Here is a 7,361-nt window from a genome sequence, read left to right on the forward strand (position 1 = left end):
CTGTGTTCCATCGTCAATAAGAAGGTCCAAGTGATACAGTAAACCTGAAGTGAAGCATCGGAATCTAAAACTGGACTCACAGAAGAGGTTCAAATAATAGAAAGTTAGGGTGTCAGTATTCTTGAACTTAACTCGGCATTGTGCCTTTTGTATTAAATTCGGATGCAATTTCTGTGTATCATCGTCAATAAGAAGATCCAAGGGATACAGCAATCCTGAAGTGAAGCATCGGAATCTCAAACTGGACTCACAGGAGAGGTTCAAATCATAGAGAGTTAGAGGGTTCGTCCTCTTGTACTTAAGTCGGCATTGTGCCTTTTGTATTAAATTCGGATGCTATTTCTGTGTTTCATCGTCAATAAGAAGGTCCAAGGGATACAGTAAACCTGAAGTGAAGCATCCGAATCTGAAACTGGACTCACAGCAGAGGTTCAAATAATAGAAAGATAGAGTGTCAGTCCTCATGTACTTAACTCGGCATTGTGCCTTTTGTATTAAATTCGTATGCAATTTCTGTGCTTCATCGTCAATAAGAAGGTCCAAGGGATACAGTAAACCTGAAGTGAACCATCGGAATCTGAAACTGGACTCACAGGAGAGGTTCAAATCATAGTAAGTTAGAGGGTCAGTCCCTTGTACTTAAGTCGGCATTGTGCCTTTTGTATTAAATTCGGATGCTATTTCTGTGTTTCATTGTCAGTAAGAAGGTCCAAGTGATACAGTAAAACTGAAGTGAAGCATCGGAATCTAAAACTGGACTCACAGGAGAGGTTCAAATAATAGAAAGTTAGGGTGTCAGTATTCTTGAACTTAACTCGGCATTGTGCCTTTTGTATTAAATTCGGATGCAATTTCTGTGTTTCATCGTCAATAAGAAGATCCAAGGAATACAGTATACCTGAAGTGAAGCAACGGAATCAAAACTGGACTCACAGTAGGGCTTCAAATCACAGAAAGTTAGGGTGTCAGTATTCTTGAACTTAACTCGGCATTGTGCCTTTTGTATTAAATTCGGATGCAATTTCTGTGTTTCATCGTCAATAAGAAGGTCCAAGGGATATAGTAAACCTGAAGTGAAGCATCGGAATCTAAAACTGGACTGACAGCAGAGGTTCAAATTATAGAAAGTTAGTGTGTCAGTATTCTTGAACTTAAGTCGGCATTGTGCCTTTTGCATTAATTTCGGATGCAATTTGTGTTTCATCGTCAATAAGAAGATCCAAGGGATACAGTATACCTGAAGTGAAGCAACGGAATCAAAAACTGGACTCACAGTAGGGGTTCAAATCACAGAAACTTAGAGTGTCAGTCCTCTTGTTCTTAAGTCTGCATTGTGCTCTTTGTATTATATTCGGATGCAATATCTGCGTTCCATCGTCAATAACAAGGTCCCACGGTTACAGTAAACCTGAAGTGAAGCATCGGAATCTAAAACTGCACTCACAGCAGAGGTTCAAAGCATAGTAAGTTAGAGTGTCAGTCCTCTTGTACTTAAGTCGGCATTGATCCTATTGTATTAAATACGGATGCAATTTCTGTGTTTCATCGTCAATAGGAAGGTCAAGGGACACAGTAAACCTGACGTGCAGCATCGGAATCTGTAACTGGACTCACAGGAGAGGTTCAAATCATAGAAAGTTAGAGTGTCAGTCCTCTTGTACTTAAGACGGCATTGTGCCTTTTGTATTAAATTCGGATGCAATTTCTGTGTTTCCTTGTCAATAAGAAGGTCCAAGGGATACAGTAAACCTGTAGCGACGCATCGGAATCTAAGACTGGACTCACAGGAGAGGTTCAAATCATAGAGAGTTAGAGTGTCAGTCCCCTTGTACTGAAGTCGGCATTATGCCTTTTGTATTAAATTCAGATGCAATTTCTGTGTTTCATCGTCTATAACAAGGTCCAAGGGATACAGTAAACCTGAGGTGAAGCATCGGAATTTAAACAGGACTCACAGGAGAGGTTCGGTCCATAGAAAGTTAGAGTGTCAGTCCTCTCGTACTTAACTCGGCATTGTGCCTTTTGTATTAAATTCGGATGCAATTTCTGTGTTTCATTGTCAATAAGAGGTCCAAGGGATACAGTAAACCTGAAGTGACGCATCGGAATCCAAGACTGGACTCACAGGGGAGGTTCAAATCATAGAGAGTTAGAGTGTCAGTCCTCTTGTACATAAGTCGGCATTATGTCTTTTGTATTAAATTCGGATGCAATTTCTGTGTTTCATCGTCAATAAGAAGGTCCCACAGATACAGTAAACCTGAAGTGAAGCATCGGAATCGAAAACTGGACTCACAGGAGAGGTTCAAATCAATGAATGTTAGAGTGTAAGCCCTCTGGTACTTATGTCGGCATTGCTCCTTTTGTATTAAATTCGGATGCAATTTCTGTGTTTTATCGTCAATAGGAAGGTCCAAGGTATACAGTAACCTGAAGTGAAGCATCGAAATCTAAAACTGGACTCACAGGAGAGGTTCAAATCATAGAAAGTTAGAGTGTCAGTCCTCTTGTACTGAAGTCGGCATAGTGCCTTTTGTATTAAAATCGGAAGCAATTTCTGTGTTTCATCGTCAATAAGAAGGTCCAAGTGATACAGTAAACCTGAAGTGCAGCTTCGGAATCTATAACTGGACTCACAGGAGAGGTTCAAATCATAGAAAGTTAGAGCATCCGTCCTCCTGTACTTCAATCGGCATTTTGCCTTTTGTATTAAATTCGGATGCAATTACTGTGTTTCATCGTCAATAAGAAGGTCCAAGGGATACACTAAACATGAAGTGAAGCATCGGAATCGAAAACTGGACTCACAGGAGAGATTTAAATCATAGAGAGTTAGAGTGTCAGTGCTCTTGTACTTAAGTCGGCATTGTGGCTTTTGTATTAAATTCGAATGCAGTTTCTGTGTTTCATCGTCAATAGAAAGGTCCAAGGGATACAGTAAACCTGAAGTGAAGCATCGGAATCTGAAACTGGACTCACAGCAGAGGTTCAAATAATAGAAATTTAGGGTGTCAGTATTCTTGAACTTAACTCGGCATTGTGCCTTTAGTATTAAATTCGGATTCAATTTCTGTGTTTCATCGTCAATAAGAAGGTCCAAGTCATACAGTAAACCTGACCTGAAGCATCGGAATCTAAAACTGGACTCACAGGAGGGGTTCAAATCATAGAGAGATGGAGTGTCAGTCCTCTTGTACATAAGTCGGCATTGTGCCCTTTGTATTAAATTCGGATGCAATTTCTGTGTTTCATCGTCAATAAGAAGGTCAAAGTGATACAGTAAAACTGAAGTGAAGCATCGGAATCTAAAACAGGACTCACAGGAGAGGTTCAAATCATAGAAAGTAAGAGTGTCAGTCCTCTTGTACTTAAGCCGGCATTGTGCCTTTTGTATTAAATTCGGATGCAATGTCGGTGTTTCATCGTCAATAAGATGGTCCAAGGGATACAGTAAACCTGAACTGAAGCATCGGAATCTATAACTGGACTCACAGGAGGGGTTCAAATCATAGAGAGATAAAGTGTCAGTCCTCTTGTACATAAGTCGGCATTGTGCCCTTTGTATTAAATTCGGATGCAATTTCGGTGTTTCATCGTCAATAAGAAGGTCCAAGGGATACAGTAAACCTGAAGTGAAGCATGGGAATCTGAAACTGGACTCACAGGAGAGGTTCAAATCATAGAGGGTTAGAGTGTCAGTCTTCTTGTACTTAAGTCGGCATATTGCCTTTTGTATTAAATTCGGATGCAATTTCTGTGTATCATCGTCAATAAGAAGATCCAAGGGATACAGCAATCCTGAAGTGAAGCATAGGAATCTCAAACTGGACTCACAGGAGAGGTTCAAATCATAGAGAGTTAGAGGGTTCGTCCTCTTGTACTTAAGTCGGCATTGTGCCTTTTGTATTAAATTCGGATGCTATTTCTGTGTTCCATCGTCAATAAGAAGGTCCAAGTGATACAGTAAACCTGAAGTGAAGCATCGGAATCTAAAACTGGACTCACAGAAGAGGTTCAAATAATAGAAAGTTAGGGTGTCAGTATTCTTGAACTTAACTCGGCATTGTGCCTTTTGTATTAAATTCGGATGCAATTTCTGTGTATCATCGTCAATAAGAAGATCCAAGGGATACAGCAATCCTGAAGTGAAGCATCGGAATCTCAAACTGGACTCACAGGAGAGGTTCAAATCATAGAGAGTTAGAGGGTTCGTCCTCTTGTACTTAAGTCGGCATTGTGCCTTTTGTATTAAATTCGGATGCTATTTCTGTGTTTCATCGTCAATAAGAAGGTCCAAGTGATACAGTAAACCTGAAGTGAAGCATCCGAATCTGAAACTGGACTCACAGCAGAGGTTCAAATAATAGATAGATAGAGTGTCAGTCCTCTTGTACTTAACTCGGCATTGTGCCTTTTGTATTAAATTCGTGTGCAATTTCTGTGCTTCATCGTCAATAAGAAGGTCCAAGGGATACAGTAAACCTGAAGTGAACCATCGGAATCTGAAACTGGACTCACAGGAGAGGTTCAAATCATAGTAAGTTAGAGGGTCAGTCCCTTGTACTTAAGTCGGCATTGTGCCTTTTGTATTAAATTCGGATGCTATTTCTGTGTTTCATTGTCAGTAAGAAGGTCCAAGTGATACAGTAAAACTGAAGTGAAGCATCGGAATCTAAAACTGGACTCACAGGAGAGGTTCAAATAATAGAAAGTTAGGGTGTCAGTATTCTTGAACTTAACTCGGCATTGTGCCTTTTGTATTAAATTCGGATGCAATTTCTGTGTTTCATCGTCAATAAGAAGATCCAAGGGATACAGTATACCTGAAGTGAAGCAACGGAATCAAAAACTGGACTCACAGTAGGGGTTCAAATCACAGAAAGTTAGGGTGTCAGTATTCTTGAACTTAACTCGGCATTGTGCCTCTTGTAGTAAATTCGGATGCAATTTCTGTGTTTCATCGTCAATAAGAAGGTCCAACGGATACAGTAAACCTGAAGTGAAGCATCGGAATCTAAAACTGGACTCACAGCAGAGGTTCAAGTTATAGAAAGTTAGTGTGTCAGTATTCTTGAACTTAAGTCGGCATTGTGCCTTTTGCATTAATTTCGGATGCAATTTGTGTTTCATCGTCAATAAGAAGGTCCAAGGGATACAGTAAACCAGAATTGAAGCATCGGGATCTATAACTGGACTCACAGGAGGGGTTCAAATCATAGAGAGATAAAGTGTCAGTCCTCTTGTACATAAGTCGGCATTGTGCCCTTTGTATTAAATTCGGATGCAATTTCGGTGTTTCATCGTCAATAAGAAGGTCCAAGGGATACAGTAAACCTGAAGTGAAGCATCGGAATCTGAAACTGGACTCACAGGAGAGGTTCAAATCATAGAGGGTTAGAGTGTCAGTCTTCTTGTACTTAAGTCGGCATATTGCCTTTTGTATTAAATTCGGATGCAATTTCTGTGTATCATCGTCAATAAAAAGATCCAAGGGATACAGCAATCCTGAAGTAAAGCATAGGAATCTCAAACTGGACTCACAGGAGAGGTTCAAATCATAGAGAGTTAGAGGGTTCGTCCTCTTGTACTTAAGTCGGCATTGTGCCTTTTGTATTAAATTCGGATGCTATTTCTGTGTTCCATCGTCAATAAGAAGGTCCAAGTGATACAGTAAACCTGAAGTGAAGCATCGGAATCTAAAACTGGACTCACAGAAGAGGTTCAAATAATAGAAAGTTAGGGTGTCAGTATTCTTGAACTTAAATCGGCATTGTGCCTTTTGTATTAAATTCGGATGCAATTTCTGTGTATCATCGTCAATAAGAAGATCCAAGGGATACAGCAATCCTGAAGTGAAGCATCGGAATCTCAAACTGGACTCACAGGAGAGGTTCAAATCATAGAGAGTTAGAGGGTTCGTCCTCTTGTACTTAAGTCGGCATTGTGCCTTTTGTATTAAATTCGGATGCTATTTCTGTGTTTCATCGTCAATAAGAAGGTCCAAGGGATACAGTAAACCTGAAGTGAAGCATCCGAATCTGAAACTGGACTCACAGCAGAGGTTCAAGTAATAGAAAGATAGAGTGTCAGTCCTCTTGTACTTAACTCGGCATTGTGCCTTTTGTATTAAATTCGTATGCAATTTCTGTGCTTCATCGTCAATAAGAAGGTCCAAGGGGTACAGTAAACCTGAAGTGAACCATCGGAATCTGAAACTGGACTCACAGGAGAGGTTCAAATCATAGTAAGTTAGAGGGTCAGTCCCTTGTACTTAAGTCGGCATTGTGCCTTTTGTATTAAATTCGGATGCTATTTCTGTGTTTCATTGTCAATAAGAAGGTCCAAGTGATACAGTAAAACTGAAGTGAAGCATCGGAATCTAAAACTGGACTCACAGGAGAGGTTCAAATAATAGAAAGTTAGGGTGTCAGTATTCTTGAACTTAACTCGGCATTGTGCCTTTTGTATTAAATTCGGATGCAATTTCTGTGTTTCATCGTCAATAAGAAGATCCAAGGGATACAGTATACCTGAAGTGAAGCAACGGAATCAAAAACTGGACTCACAGTAGGGGTTCAAATCACAGAAAGTTAGAGTGTCAGTCCTTATGTACTTAAGTCTGCATTGTGCTCTTTGTATTAAATTCGGATGCAATATCTGTGTTCCATCGTCAATAACAAGGTCCCACGGTTACAGTAAACCTCAAGTGAAGCATCGGAATCTAAAACTGCACTCACAGCAGAGGTTCAAAGCATAGTAAGTTAGAGTGTCAGTCCTCTTGTACTTAAGTCGGCATTGATCCCTTTGTATTAAATACGGATTCAATTTCTGTGTTTCATCGTCAATAAGAAGGTCCAACGGATACAGTAAACCTGAAGTGAAGCATCGGAATCTAAAACTGGACTCACAGCAGAGGTTCAAATTATAGAAAATTAGTGTGTCAGTATTCTTGAACTTAAGTCGGCATTGTGCCTTTTGCATTAATTTCGGATGCAATTTGTGTTTCATCGTCAATAAGAAGGTCCAAGGGATACAGTAAACCTTAAGTGAAGCATCGGAATCTGAAACTGGACTCACATTAGGGGTTCAAATCATAGAAAGTTAGAGTGTCAGACCCCTTGTACTTAAGTCTGCATTGTGCCCTCTGTATTAAATCCGGATGCAATTTCTGTGTTTCATCGTCAATAAGAAGGTAAAAGGGATACAGTAAACCTGAAGTGAAGCATCGGAATCTAAAACTGGACTCACAGGAGAGGTTCAAATCATAGAAAGAGTGTCAGTCCCCTTGTACTTAAGTCGGCATTGTGCCTTTTGTATTCAATCGGATGCAATTTCTGTGATTCATGGTCAATAAGATGGTC

The sequence above is a fragment of the Schistocerca americana genome, unplaced genomic scaffold (assembly GCF_021461395.2).
Source record: "Schistocerca americana isolate TAMUIC-IGC-003095 unplaced genomic scaffold, iqSchAmer2.1 HiC_scaffold_29, whole genome shotgun sequence".
In the NCBI taxonomy this organism is placed as follows: Eukaryota; Metazoa; Arthropoda; class Insecta; order Orthoptera; family Acrididae; genus Schistocerca; species Schistocerca americana.